This window comes from Dromaius novaehollandiae, chromosome W (genome assembly GCF_036370855.1).
Source record: "Dromaius novaehollandiae isolate bDroNov1 chromosome W, bDroNov1.hap1, whole genome shotgun sequence".
NCBI classification, from domain to species: Eukaryota; Metazoa; Chordata; class Aves; order Casuariiformes; family Dromaiidae; genus Dromaius; species Dromaius novaehollandiae.
In genome coordinates this window covers 7,211,665-7,227,506 of record NC_088130.1, presented here as the reverse complement: position 1 = coordinate 7,227,506, position 15,842 = coordinate 7,211,665, and the positions used below count along the sequence as shown (strand labels likewise).

General features: G+C 47.3%; 1 protein-coding gene and 1 pseudogene across 1 annotated transcript in view; one reads left to right on the top strand and one right to left on the bottom strand.

Moving 5' to 3' along the window:
* Nucleotides 1–15,842, bottom strand: part of LOC112984895 (uncharacterized protein KIAA1958) — a 64,918-nt gene that overhangs the window by 33,973 nt on the left and 15,103 nt on the right. The gene's annotated exons all lie outside the window — the stretch shown is intronic.
* LOC135324373 (uncharacterized) lies at nucleotides 250–1,800 on the top strand (annotated as a pseudogene).

Sequence of the window (15,842 nt, the reverse complement as noted above, 5' to 3'; positions counted from 1 at the left end):
GCGGCCGGAGACGAACGAAGCGTAAGGAAGGAGTGAATGCTGAGATCTTTAGTATACTGGTTTGTGGTTTGGCTTCCTGAGGGTGTATAGGGGAAACTTGGATTTTAAGGTGTGACCCCCTCAGGATGAAATCCCCTTTGTAGGACACTTTTTGTAGTAGTTTACGGTTTGGCCTCCCAGGAGCATATAGGGGAAACTTGGACTCCTTTAAGGTTTGGCCCTCCCGGGACGAAATCCCCTTTGTAGGATATGGCTGCCCAGAAGGCAGGTGATTTTTGTGAGGAAATCGAGAAATTATATGACCTTTTGGAAGTACACCATTCTCGTCCCTCACCCCCGGGACGAGACTGGGCACGGGACCATTGGTTCCACTTGCAAAGTGTAGTGGACCGAATAGCGGTCTTGCAAAAAGCTAAAGTTAAGAGAGGAAAAGGGAAAGCTATTGTTTGCGCCGTGCTAGGAACGTGCCTAGCAGCTGCGGTGGAGGACAGGAAGCGGGCACCTTGTCAGGCGGAGGCTGTGGTTGCCACGCTGCAAGTGGCGCTAACACCGCTGCAAGAACAATTGCGGGAAACCAAGCAGGCGCTGGAGGAGGAGAAGCAGCAAAATCTGATACTGAAAGAGGAGCTAAGAAACCAGCTCCTGAGGGAGGCAGACACCCTCGCCGAAACTGAAGGGCTGCTCGAGGGAAAAGGGGTTCACCAAATTTACTGCCAAAGGGACCTAAAAAGATTAAAGGAGGCCGTAGACGCCCCCCTCCCCCGATATGTGCCCACTAGTCAAAACAGAATATATATACGAGGACGATAGCGACAACCGCCCCCAGGTTGTTACCAAAGAAATCCCTTTCACAGCTACCGAATTGGCCAAGCTGCGAAAAGATTTTGCCAGAACGGCTAGGGAATCTGAAACCCAATACGTGTGGCGGGTATCCCTGTCTGGGGGGGGACGGAATCCTGCTATCTGAAAAGGAGGCAGAGGGATATTGGGGCCCGGGTGTGTTCCTGACGACGGGCGATCGCCAAGCCCCGTGGTCCCTGACTCAGAGGGCCGCATATTGGGCAGGGGGGGCTGAACCCTTTGGAGAGGGGGGATCCCCTAGCTATAACAGGTTCCGCCGATCAGTTGCTGGAACGTGTACAAAAGGCAGCTTGTCTGCAAATGATGTACGATTGGGAACTCAAGCCGAACCTGAGCTCTCCGATGTTATTGCCGGTAGATCCCGAGCGGATGACGCCCCTAATACGGGGACTTCCTGATTCCCTGAAACCTATTGGGATCCAATTGCAGGGGAGAATCCAAGATGTGCCCCGCGAGGAGAGGATCGCGGCTGCCCTGGAGGGGATGGTAACCCCCGAGCACCCGCGGCTGGGGGAAAAGGTGTGGACCTGGGGGGAGGTAGCCCAGGAATTGATCAATTATGGGAGGAAATACGGGCCAGTCGGCCGGACTTGCCAAAGGGTGGAAACTAGGGCCGTGTGGGCGGCAGAGCCAGCAAGCAAGTCTCTGGCATTTTCTGGGAGGAGCCCAGATTTAGCCAGAAGAGAGAGATCCCTGACCCGGCAGGGACTATGGCAATTGGGGCTGCAAAAAGGCGTGCCCCGAGACTTGATGGACAGGCTCCCGACCAAAAAACTAGAGCTCCTGGTACAGAGGTGGTCTGGACAGGGACCCCCGCCCAGACCGAAACCACCCCCTGCGCCAGCGTTAAACGTTGGGGAGGAGTTCGAGGAGGACGAAAGGGTGGTGGGAAAACTAGCTCCTCCGCCCCCTCAGGGTGAGGGTGGAGGCAGAGGGTAGATGTTTATAAGACAACTCACCTGCAATAACAAAGGAGACTTGTTAATCACCGTAGCGGTGGGGCCGAAGAGAATGCCCGTAACCTTTTTAATCGATACGGGGGCGCAAATTACAGTGCTAAAATGGAGTGAGGCGGAACGGTGTGGCATCTCGGTCCCCTCCAAACACCTAATAGTTTTAAATGCTCTGGGGAAGACCCAAACTGTGCCCATGACCCCGGTGACATTGTGGTTACCAGGGGAAGAGAGTCCTGTGGACACCATGGCAGCTGTGGGGCCTTTTCAAATGAACCTCTTAGGCATAGACGTCCTGAAGGGGAAACAGTGGCGGGATACCCAGGGGAATTCGTGGTCTTTCGGTGTTCCTCAGGTCAGAAGGCTGACCGGAGATTTCGGTGTGGCAGTGCGCTTGCTGCAAGCGGCGCCTCCCCTCCCCACTTCCCGGCTGACTAATGTAAAACCCTATCCGTTACCTTTCGGAGCCAGAGAGGGAATTACCCCAGTATTGGAGGACCTGGAAAAACAGGGAGTTGTGATCCTGGCACAGTCCCCCTTCAATTCCCCTGCATGGCCAGGTCGAAAACCAAAGGGTAAGTGGAAACTAACCGTAGACTATCGGCGACTAAATAACAATACAGGCCCATTGATGGCAGCTGTGCCAAACATTGCTGAATTATTAGAGACTATCCAGGAACAGTCCCACCCTGTGATGGCAACAATCGATGTCAAAGACATGTTTTTTATGGTCCCTTTGCAGCCTGAGGACCAAGAGCGTTTTGCCTTCACGTTTTGCCTTCACGTGGCAGGGACAGCAATACACGTTCACTCGACTACCTCAGGGGAACAAGCACTCCCCTACACTAGCCCATCATGCGCTAGCACAAGAGCTTGAAACTGTCCCCATACAGGCGGGAGTCAAAATTTATCAATACATAGATGATGTGCTCGTGGGAGGGAGCCAGGTAGAGGACGTTGAGAAAACGCAGCGTGACATTATTGCTCACCTAGAGCAGATAGGGCTGACAATTCCGCCCGAAAAGATCCAAATTCCCTCCAGTGAAGTAAAATTTCTGGGAATCTGGTGGAGGAGGGGGATGACCTGCATTCCCCCGGATACCCTGTCCTCATTGGACTCAGTTAAAATGCCAGAGTCCAAAAAGGACTTCCAACATGCTCAACATGCTCTAGGGCTGCTTGTGTTTTGGAGGAAGCACATTCCCGATTTTTCAATTATTGCCAGGCCATTATATGACTTACTACAGAAAAGGGCTCACTGGGAGCGGACCTCGGTCCACAATGAGGCGTTGCGGCTGCTGGTTTTTGAGGCGAACGCCTACCAAGCTTTGGGGCCAATCCACCCCACCGACCCTATCCAGATCGAATGGGGGTTTGCCTGGACCAGGCTTTCCATCCACCTGTGGGAGAAGGGGCTGTTTGTAGTCAGCCTCACTCTAAGGGAGGCTGAACAAACTATTCAAAAGCAACCCATAGTTCTCCGAGGTCCGTTTAAGGTGACCAAAGCAGTCCTGGCAGGGACCCCGCCCCCTGACGGGGTGGCTCAGAGAGCCTCCCTACGAAAATGGTATGCACAAATAGAGCATTATTGCGAAATCTTTTCCGTAATGGAAGGAGCCACTAAAGTATTAAATATACAAGACGAAGCAGACTTGAATAAAGAAACCCAACTTCCCCCTGTAATTCAAGTAGCTCCCCCATTTTCCGATCAGATCCTAAATGCATGGTTCACAGACACTTCCCCAAAGCAGGAAGGGAAAACCTGGAGATACCGGGCTGTGGCGCTCCAGGTGGGGACCAAGGAGCGGATCATTACAGAGGGAGAGGGCAGTGCGCAGGTGGGAGAGCTGGCTGCAGTGTGGAGCGTATCCCGATGCAAAAGCCAGGCTACTTCCCCTGTACACATCTACACGGACTCATATACGGTGTTCAAAGGCTGCCTGGAATGGCTTCCTTTTTGGGAGCAAAACGCCTGGGAGGTTAATAGAATAACAAATATACTTGGAGAGCAAAAGATGCTAGTGGGAAAACTCGCAAGATTCACACAAAATGGATTATTCCCTCCTCCTGACCCGAGGAGCGAGTTTGTTCTTATTTATGTTTTCAAGGGCAGCGGTCTGACCAAGATGCATCTACTGCTCTGGACCATTCTGATTCAAGGAGGCATCCACGAGGGCGACAAACGACCACTCCCTCTACCTTCCCCCAACCCATTTAATCCCTTCGAGAACAACAAGTTCGTGTTGCTGGCGAAAGCAGTAAGCCAAACTTTTCAATTTAAGCCACTGCTGGGTTTGCGGAGGACCGCTAGGGTTATCAAGCTGGCCGTGGACGTCCACACCCCTCACCCCAGACCAGATCGTAAGCAATTATAGCGAAACCGCGGACAACACGTGGGACGACAGTGGGACCTGGCCAATTCAGTTTCCAGCCATGGGGCAATATTGTTTAAATCGTACCCAGGAGGGAGGGATCGAAGTGGGGGAAAGTAAATGTCAATGGACACTCACTTGTAAGACACTCGATAAAGACAGGAATCTCCACCTATGGATGTGGCTCGATGAACTCACTCATGTTCCTTATGACATTCCCACCAAGCAAGAGACAGTGTGTGATGACTGGCTGGTCAGCTTGTACCACAATGCAAAACAGAACAAGTTCTGCATGTTTCCCTCAGTGAGACACTCACTGGAAATTTCACTTCTACCCAGTTGCTGATCCTCATGTTAAGTGTTAGGAACTGACCTGGCATGGAAACTTCTAGATCTTTCTCAATTTTTTTTGAAATTGGCCAATGGGTTTGGGTGGGAGGGCCTGGATAACAGATGGACAGGAAGAAAGCAGTGTGCTTTGTTTTGTTAAGAAACCAAGATAAAAACTACATAAGATTCAAAATTGTTTTCATGATTATACAAGACATAGTGTATGTATAGAGCACAATTGTTATAATAACTCAAATTCCAACCTCTTTTATTCCCAACATGCTATATAAGCATTGGTCTAGCTCTCACAATATCATTTGCGATGCAGAACTTGCAAGACTAGTGCCTGTATGCAGGATAATAAACCCAATAAGGTCCCAGCCTTGAAATTCTTGCCTGTCAGATTCCACTGTTGTCAAAATCCTCAGGACACCTGCATTTCTGTTCACTGGTATTTACAAAGCTCTGGGCATACCCCTCAACAGGAGAAACACAAAAAGTGGAGGAGCAGCACGGTATCCACAAAAGATGGACAGGTCATTCTGAAAGTGAGCAGGGGACAAGCAGAGACATGCTGACCAGGGCTATAGTCATCATCTACATCAGTGTAAAGCCATGGAAAACTATGGAGCTGCCCAATCATGGGAAGAAAAGGGATGTATCTCTGAAACATGGTAAGCCCAATTTGGATGAAGAAATTTTATACCCAATGGGAAAAGAAGCCAAATCAATTATCAGAGCACAGCTTGAGTGTGTGGGGTTCAAAATCAAAAGAAAACATCAGTAGTATAAGGACTACTTTTATCCAAAATAAGAAATGACAGGTGCCCCACCCCAACTTTTTGCTACACTGATGTGTCATCAGAGTTTATAAAGAGGTACAACCATAGTTTCTGCAGAACTATCAGAGCCAGGCCTGTGGATGTGAACCCTTTAAACTTTGCGAGGGTTTGGAAAACCGTATATGGGGATGTGTTGAAAATTAAAGCATCTGCACCGCCTCTCAAAAAGGGAGACCACGGTAGGTTGTCTAGAACAAAAGAGACATTTGAGAAAGGTTATGAGCAGACGTTCACGGATGAATTTTTCACAGTAGTTGAAATTGTGAGAAGAGGACAAATACCCAGGTAACACAATAAACTGTGGTCACAAAGCAATCAAGGGGACATTTTACCCTGAAGAACTTCAAAAAGTGAACCTTGACAGGGACAGAATCTACAAAATTGAGAAGATCCTCACTGCAAAAGGGAAAGGAAGGAAGGAACAGCTGCTGGTGAAGTGGTGTAGCTGGCCCCAGAAATTTAAGAGTTGGATAGAAGCCTCCTAAGTCCAGGACATCTAGTGACTGGGGGTGGAGTGGGGAAAAAAAGAAGTTTGGTGGATGAGGGGTTTCTACATCATGAAACCCAGCAATACCAGTGACAGAATCTTCCCACAAAACACCAGTTCGAGCTTTACCATTCAGCTGGTGAAGCCCCTGCAGCTCTCAGGCAAGTGGGAGGTAGAGCTGGCAGCAATACAGTACCTGCACAGCTGGAATAACATCAACAAAGATGCCATATTTGAAATAGCTCTGCAGGGTAAGACATGGCAGTAGGCTTTGCGGAAAGGCTATTATACGTCCCTTTCCATGTTGATGGAACGTATGAACCTATGAACGTATGAAAATCCTTACACTTTTTCTAAAACTGGGGATCTAGCACATATTTTGGGGACTTCTCTGAGGGTTACTGCTAAGAAATTTCCCTTTGTGGTGGACATTACCGGAGGGTTTAACTCACTCTACCTCCACATGGATATTGTAGAGCATCAGATTGTTGGGTACTTTTTGGTTCCATTATTGCGCTGTCTTCTGATCGGCAGTAATAACAAGATCGTTATGGTGATATGTGATAAGCCACACTAGATGCCTGTAAACCACCAGCACATTGACATGATCAACATTGAAAAAAAGACTGACCAGAACAAGCATATCTCATTTCACTTTGGGAAGGTGATTGTGAAGCTGCACCTTCAGCCCCAGAAGTCTCTGATATTTTAAGAAACCACACCAAAATGGTAGTGGTAAATAATTATGGGGACCCAGCCTTGTACATTAATTATAGTGCCCAGGCCAGCAATGGTCTCCCTGTTTTTCAAGGTGTTCCTGTGATGTATGGGGTGGGTGTTGGAGGTACATTCTATATCCTGTTTATAAAGGCTGTCCTGCTTTTGAAAAGGGGTTTGGAAATTGTTACGTTATACGTTAAAAGTGCCACTCAAGACATTACAAAAAAACATGTTTGAACATATTTCCAAGGCTGTCCTGGACAAGTTGGAAAACACTGGAAAACATGAGGTCTCAGGCTTGTTTATATTAAAAGAAAAAGCCTTAAAAGAAAGAGAGCCACGTCACACCCCTGAAGGGAAGGCTCGCCCCAGCCCTTTAAAAGAAAAAGGATGGGGGGAAAGCACCAGACAACAGTCTGACCAGGACAATAAGAAGAAAAAGAACAACAAGCCAGGCTGAACAGTGCAAAAGAAACAGAAAACCCAGAAAAAGAGGGCCCATTGTGCCGCTAGAAAAGGAAATATATTTTAACAGGGATGGCTTTTGTTTACGGCTGCTCAGAAGAATGGACCAAATCCAAGCAGGATTTGTTTGAAGCGGCTCTGATGCAGACCAGCACTGAGAAAAGCCTGTTTATTGAGGTGCCTCCACTTTCCAGTATTGCAGAGTCTGCACCTCTGGACTTTTTCATAGCTTTGAATGGGGAAGATGACATAGATCTGAACAACACTCTGCTATAACTTTTCTGTAATCTTGTAAAAGCTGATGGGTCCAACCTTGGTGCCAGTGAGGTCATGGGTCTTGTGAATTACCCGCTGGCTTCTGTTTTCAGCCAGCTGAACATTACTCTGGGAGATCAACTGATAAGCCAGAGCAACAACTGCTACCCTTACTGCACCTTCATTGAGTTGCTTCTCAGTCACAGCTATGACACGCTGTCCATGCACTTCTCCACAGGACTGTTCTACAAAGACAAAGCCAGGCAGCAGGAAGCAGTCATGCTGGATGGCATCAGTAATCAAGGGTTTAGGCAATGCTCGAGTTTGACGGCCCAGAGTAGGAGGATCAAACATTTGGGACCCCTCCACATCGATCTGTTCTTTCAAGACAAGCTTCTGTTGAATGGTGTGGATGGAAAAATTAAGCTGATGCACAGCAAAAACAGCTTTTGTTTGATGAGCTCCCTGGCAGCAGGAGTCTGCAAGCTGGTTATTACCTATGCCTTGCTGTTTGCAAATAAGTGGCACCTGGAGTGCATTTGTGCAAAGCTGAGGCATTACTTATGGCCAACACTAAAGACCCGGTGGACCAGGTGGGCATGAAAGTGTTCAGCATAGCAGCCAGAAGCTGTGTCAGCAACCAGGAAAATTTCTTTCTGGGACAACTCCCCAAGCTTGTTGTTATTGGGTTTGTAGATAACAACTCTTTTAGCAGCAATTATGCTAAGAACCCTTTCAACTTTAAGCATTATGATATAAATTTTGTGGCCCTGTATATGGATGGTGAACAAATGCCAGTGAAACCACTGCAGCCTGATTTTCAGAACAGCTGCTGTGTGAGAGAATGCAGTTTTTTCAGATGATTGGCAGACTTTAAAAAGATCACTCTCTGCTGGTTGACAGGGAAGAGTTTGCCTGTGGCTATACCCTGTTCGCCTTTGACCTGTCTCCAGACCAAGAATGTGCTGATCACTATTCCCTGATTAAAACAGGAAACCTGAGAGCAGAAGTACGCTTTGCAGGGGCCTTCACCACCATTAATGTGATCATCTACATATTTGACAAGAGCGAATCTACATCTACGTATTTTGATAGAGGGAAAGTGGAAGAGATGCATGCTCTTCGACTACATCTGAGGTTGGACACCAAACAGCACTCCTGTTTTTTTTTCAGCAGATCCCTATGGCAGAGAAATATTTCTAGGTGTGTACCTGAGTTACTGGCTCCCTAAAGACTGTGTTTCTCCAAGACCGGCAAGCATGGTTGTGAATGCACATCCACATAACCAACCTGGAGAGCACTGGCTAGCAATTTTCCTGGCAGATCAGAACCACGCAGAGTTTTTTTGACTCGTACGGTTACCCCCAAACAGTGCTCTCTTTCCTGAAAGCATCATGTCCTTTTCAAAGCACGATGCTACAGATATTGTTTTCCAGAGGAAGTAACTGCAGCATCCCCTCTCCACGACCTGTGGATACCACTGCATCTTTTTCCTACATCACTATAACAAGGCGCTACCTTTTGAACAGCTTTTAAAACTGTATTCTAACAATCTAGTGCAAAATGACCAGATGGTGATGCATTTTGTGAAAAATGAAAATGGAGCTTTCCCTGTGACCAGGGCTACTCAAAATGTGCTTCAAAAGACCCAGACCTGCATTTCTTGTAATGGTTTTCATAAATGCATCATGTAAATAAAACTTACAACCCAACTGAAGGGCTCTGTGAGTGTTCTTCAACCATTCCCCCCTGCGTTCCCCCAACGTTTGGTTTTTTTTTAATGGACACTGCAGACAATAAAGTTGAAAGGTTTTTATGAATATTTATTTTCAATAGTAAAATTTACAGGGGGAACCACTGGGCTTTAGGTATCTTTCTCTTCTTAGGTGGTATGTGTGGTGCTTATTGGTCCTTCTCAGTCTTTTTTAGTTGTTCCAAGAGATCCCGGTTCTCTGTATTACTCATGACAGAAGATGGGACATTCACTGCAGGCATGGCTTTCATGAAAACATTCCAACCTTTAAGTGTTCTCAGGCTAGAAGAGGCATGAGTCTGAAGGATGCCTCGGCCTAAATGCAGCAGGCTGGACCCCTTGATGACATCTCCTTTGTATACAAAACTTCCCTAGTTGTCCCAAGAAGAACTAGGTGTTGCCCTAGTTTACCTAGGAGCACTTCTGCATTCTTCCCATACTGTGGATGCACATTATCCAACACTTCCTGAACAACAGGGCTGGGGTCCTCAGCAGTCTTGAGGGGCTTTTCCGCGTCTGTCTTGCTTTGTTCTGGAAAAGCAAGAGCTATGTTCTCCCTTTCCTGATCACTGTTTCACGTGTGCCAAGTACTTCTGAAGAGAGACTGTATACACCTTAGCTTTTTTGTAGGCCATCAAGCCTGGTTTCTGGAGAAGGTCCCTCATTTCAGCATGCAGAGTGGACTGCGTCAGCCTTAATGTCTTCCCTAGGTAATGGCATCACCTATAGCTGCTTCAGGTGATTTGCAGGCACCAGATACATTTTTTTCTGCATATTTCATCACTGCTTTACCAAAAGCCCTGTGATGAGGGGAAGGGCAAAACTGAGAAGAGGACCGATAAACCCACCAGCTTGCTTCACTAGCATCTTCTTTCTTTTGAAGAACACACTTTTACTACTCAGGCTTTTAATGAATTTGCTACTCTTTTTTAGCATGCATGCCTGGTGAGATGTTAATGGAACGTTCCCCTTCAAGGTATTCAGAGCAATTTCAGAAATGGCTTTTATCAGGTCATCAGAAGCAGTCCACAGTATTGCTTTCCTCTGCCATGGGGGAGGACCAGATCAACAGCTCCAGGAGGGACAGGTTACTCTTCAGACAGTGGGACATCATGTTCCTGAGTCTGCCCCAATAGACATGTAGGGTGCCACTCCAGTTCCTCTCTATTTATTGACGAGCACCAGTCTCTCTCTCTTTTTTTTTTTTTTTTTCCCAATATGTAAATGGCCAGACGCTATGGCAGGAAAAGGCCAGTTCTTAGCCTAAAAGCCTCAGGTGTAGAAGCATAACAACCAAGTACCCATATGGTGCCTTCTCAGTATCTTCAAATGCTTCTAAAAAGAACCAGGCCTCTCCAGGATACATCTGCCTGGCTAGGGACGCAACCTGGAGCTTATCTCAGGTGTTCTTAAATAACACTATATGTTTTGTGTTGAGGGAGATGGTGTGGCTCTTTTTACCCTGGCAAAAAACATTCTGGACAACGTAAAGGATGATAAGTTTCCTGTAATGCACATACTTTTAAAATTTTTAGTCAGTACGCTTTTGTCATAGACCACCTTCTGCATCTTCCAGAGGGGCCTGGTTTCTATCGCCCACTTCTGCTTGTTCCTGACAAAAGAGCACTGCTCTATCACGATCTTTTTAGGGTCATCGCTGTCTGGATTTATGCCATAATCCAACACAAGTTCCCTCAGTGCCTCAAATAAAGGCATAATAAAATCATAGTAATGTATCTTTTCATCAGGGGCTGCTTTGTGATACACACAAATGGCATTTGTCCTCTTGCCAAAAAGCGCATGTTAGGGAAAGTGCGGAAGAATGTCAAGGAGATAGGCGATGGAAGCTAGCCAGACCGTTCCGTGGGAAAAGGAGCATCAACAGGGCATGTTGACCCATAGTCACGTAGTTGAGCCTGTGCCAGGGTGGCGCTGCACCTGGGCCTTGAATCGAGAATAACAATGAGCTCAACATGCTTACTGTGCATGTGTATAGTGCATAAAAACTTCATCTAGTGCCCCCCTCAGTGTTCCTCACCCTGGACCAATGCTCAGCGGTGCCAGGGATCCCCCGCTCCATTATTGCCTCGATCAGGAAAACGCCGGGGAACCCCCGCTCAGACGCAGAGGTAATAAATGCTCCATATCGACCATCTTATGCCTTGTGTTTGTGTATCCGTCCCTGCCGGGAGTCCAGGCAGTGCCCCCGCCTCACCCTTACAGCGCATCTCTGGGGATTTGCGGTGTGGGCAATTTGGTTCTGGCTAAGAACTCTGCAAGCTCCCCATTTGATTTTGTCATAGCGACCGACTCATGCTCCCATATGGATCTGATGTTAAAACCTGCTATCTTTACATGGTCCATCTTTTCTTGTGTTGTGTAATAAAAATATCCAAAGGTGGCCTGGTATCCAACCCTCCCTTTCCCGCCTTGCGGTCAGAACAGCCTCTGTGCATGCAGTCAGCAGGGGCTTCCTGTTCTGGCATACTTCTGGGTAATGATGTTTTACAAAATGGCAGCACCTGTGTATTTAGTGAGAGAGACCTTCCTCCTCTCATGTGCTTCCAGGGTAGACAGGAAGGGGTGGCTGGTCCTGCCAGCCAATCACAGGGCTGCCTGAAAACCCATGGGGTATGATCATGTCAAGAAACAGCCATCATCCAATCACAGAGCAGTATGAAAACAGACGTTTACAAAATGGCGGCTGCCTACCATAAAATAGTGGCTGAAACAAAATGGTGGCCCCTGTTTATGTAGGTTGAAAAGGACTTCCTGTTCTTGTATACTTCTGGGTAAACCAGGAGGAGTGGCTGGCCAGCCAATCATAGGGCAGTCTGTGAACACACGGGGTATGATGTTTTACAAAATGGCGACCCCCGGGAGCAAAAAGAGGTGGCGTACACAGACCATGTGACCAGAAGAGGGACTCCTGGTGCAAGTGGGACATTTTACTGCCAGTAGGGATGGGGCTTCCACCAGAAGTTGGGAGGGCAGGGCAACTGTCACTTCTTGTCTCAGATAAAAGTTGTCTTTATAATACTAACATCTTTTATTGAGAAAATATACCTTTGAGTCAGAAATTACAGCAGGAGTTAACAATGTCACTTTTCCAGAGCAGACTCATGCTAGGGAAGACACAGCATATAGCTAGAAAATCCTTCATGTCCTGCCTGGCTTGTCAGAGATCCCTTCATTTTAGGGGTGTAAAAAACAACAAGCACTAAAATTATCCTGAAACTACAGCGGCCTGCAAAACAATCCCTTCTTCCATCCCTGATTCTTCTGGTTCAGCAGAGGAAAAATCTTTCACCCTGGACATTTATTTTGAAAACTACATAGAAGAAGGAAAGGGAGGGGTGATTATACTGAGTTGTCATAAAAAGATCGAAAGAATTGGCTTCTGGAAGGGTGAGCTTTTCCACTCACTCAGCTTGTTGCTGGTTGACAATCCATTCTTATTCGCTAAATCACTTTTTAAAGGTTAAGTCTTTCATTCAGACTGGCGGGATTCAATAAAATGACTTATGCTTAATAGCCTGCTCCCATGAGTACTCAGAAATCATAGAATAGTTGGCAAAACTGAACTATATCTTCAGTGTGAATAACTGGCATTTTAACTGCATTAAAGATAGCAAATGCCTAATCCAGTGTGAATCATCTCTAGGTGCTGGAAATTCACTACAACTATCTGGACTCTAAATTAAGAACCAGATTTGATGGCTTGAAATGCTTAGGTTTTACAACCTCATTTACAACCCACTGCTCCAGTGATGAATGTGTGCAGAGCACATGCTATGCCAGAGAGTGTTACTGTTGCAAACCCATTCCTTGAGACATGTATATATATTAACTGAAACATCATTTGATTTAGCAACCCTAATATTTCCTATATCAAGAACTAGGATTTTGCCGTAAGAGATCTACTTAGTGACCAAACCATAATGAACAATAGGACCCTTTAAAATTCTTCTTTCCTGTTATACTGTAGGACATGGCTTATTAAGTTTCATGCAGGCAAAATTTTTGCTGATTTTCCATACTGCAGTAGGAACAGTCCCTAAGTTATGCACACTAGAAGAAGCACTGAGCCTATGCAAATCCCAGGAACAACAGCAGTTAATAGTGGCCACCACAAATCACTTTCTTTATCCCTTGTAGAGAAGGAATGAACATCAATGAGCCTGGGAAACAAAGCTGGCCACCTCTGCTACCTCATTTCCTTTCCTTGCTGGTGCATGAGAGTTGCTCCCACTGGTGTTTTGGGAGACTTTAGACCTCGTGGGAGGTTCTTCACACAATAGGGAAATCTCTGAGATGTGACTCCACTGGAAACATGACAGTGGAGGTGAGGAGGCAGTGAAGAAGCCTAAGGGCTATACACAAAAATGGGATGCATCTGAGATTAGTGTTGGGAAACTGAAGTGAGGCATTCCTGTACCATCAGCACCTTCTGTGTGCTGGAACATGGTTTTTGATGAAACATATCCAAACCCACAGCTTGGGGCAAAGGTGGGTACTGTCGTGGCCTCCAGCGACTCCTTTGATGATAACTGACATCTTTCCATTAGTGTGGAAGGGAGCAGGGTGCACTGAGCTCCTCTGTCCACCAAGGCTTATGTTCTATGGGTCAATGTGTGCCAGGCCACTGGACCCACAGAGTCTAGTAAATCTGGTTATCTTCTTTATCCTCTTCATCATCCTTTTCCCCCATCTGGCTGGGGGCAGGGCCTCCCTACTGGAGGTTTACCAAATCCAGATCTTCTAGGAAAGGCATAGAAGGAATCTTCCGCTAGTGGGGCTGACAGTGTGAGGCCTTCGGTGGGGGGATGCTCTCAGCTTCCCCCCCACCCCCCCAATCTGGTGCCAGTTACAAGCAGTCTGCATTCCTGTGCTTCAGTCTCTGAAAGGGAGGGTGTCAAGGCTTTGAAATAAGGCCTGCTTGGGCGCCAGGACCCTGGGAAATAAAGCCTCCTCTCACTGCTGGGACAGTGTTAATTAGGGTGGTCTGGACTATCTCTTCCTCGTCAGGACCTTGGGAGATAACACCTACCTTCACTGCTGGGGCAGTGTTAATCATTGCAGACTGGAATTAACTCCTTCTTACCCAAGCTATGGGATCTCTCCTTGGGACCACCCCTGCAAGAGTAAAGCAGTCATTTGCAGTCACTCAAACTCCATTCTTCAGTGCTGAAGAGTGCTCAAGGCAGCTAGCCTGCCATTGGGGGGGTGTTTGGCTATTCCCCCCCCTCACCCCATGACTGTGGGTGCGATCGTCATAATAACGACGGAGGAGAGTTGAACCCTGCAGCAGCCAGGAGCTAGGGACTGTGACTGCGCGAAGAGAACTGCGACTGGCCTTGCGACTCCACCTCCACCTTCCCCTGCAGGGTATAAATAGGTTGGCCCCGGAGGCTGTCTTTGGCTCTTTGTGGGTGACAGTGGGTCTGCCAACTTGCGGATCCCCTCGGGACAGGGATGCCCTCCCGCAGTTACTTCCCTGGGATTGAGTGTACGTTGGCCACTCAGGCAACGCGTGGGTAAGAGTGTACGTTGGCTGCTCAGGCAACACGTGGGTAAGATCAATTAGAATTGGAAAATAAGCATTCTAGTTGAACTAAGTTTCTGTTGGTAAGAATTGTTGCTTTGTACTGTTGTAACTTGTGTAGTAAACTTAGATCTTTAAAATAAGTTGTGGAGTCACGCAGTAAATCTCCTTCCTCCCCTCCTTCCCTCCCTCGCGCCACACAAAACCCTCATGGTCCGGGACTGTAAAGATAGTTGGTCATCCCGCCACACCTTCCTCAGCCTGTTGTGGCTTAACAGATGTCTGTCAGGAAGCAGCAAGGGCCAGCTGCTCCCTAAGAGACAGGGAGCCAGGAACCAGGCATGATAACAAGGCTGGCAGGGAAGGGGCCGCACCAGCAGGGCCCAGTGCCGTAGTACTCAAGCGAGGCATGCAGGACAGAGCTGGAGATGGTAGCCAGGTTCAGCTGAGAGTCTGGATCCTCAGGCAAGTCCATGGTGATGAGGCAGGTCTGTGGTCAAGCCAGGAAGTCAAGTCAGTATCAGGTCCAGTGAGGGTAAACAGGGTCAGACACAGTCCAGTGACTGTTGGGCAAGTTCATAGTGATGAGGCAGGTCCAAGGTCAAACCAGGAAGACAGTCCATGGGTCAGGGTTCAGATCAACAAGGTCCATAGCCAAGCACAGGCATGGCTGTGATGGAGCTATAGATAGGTACACCTATGATGTAGCTTGGGCAGGGACTGAAGGCCCAGGCCTGAGCTGAAATGGGACTCATGGGCCCATGGGCAGAGGGTGTGGGTGGAGGCCCCAGGTGAGGCTGCTCATTAAGGCCTACTAGTGCATTCAGGGCCCTGACAATGTCCTTTATTGCTGCTTGAGTTCATGAACCAGGCTGGCCAACTCTTTGGTGATTGCACTATCCACAGCTTTATCATTGGACATAGACCCCAGCCACTGTGCTTCCCAGTTATCTAGCTCTAAGCCTGCTCATTTGTCACTATTTCCTTACTGCTTTGTACAGATTCCAACTGGTGGCTTCAAGAGAAAAAGCAACCTCTCACCTTAACAAAACCACTGACTACTTCTCTATTATGTGATCTTGTATTATTTGTTCATGGTTTTAGCAGCCCAATAAGTGATTTAGAAATAAGTAAGGATATAAAATGGGAATAAAACAAACCTTTCATGCTGATTTCCAACCTCTAGATTTCTAAGATTACCCTGATCTTTATATCTATTTAACCATTTCTGGGTGATAAGTGCCTTTACTTTTGCATAT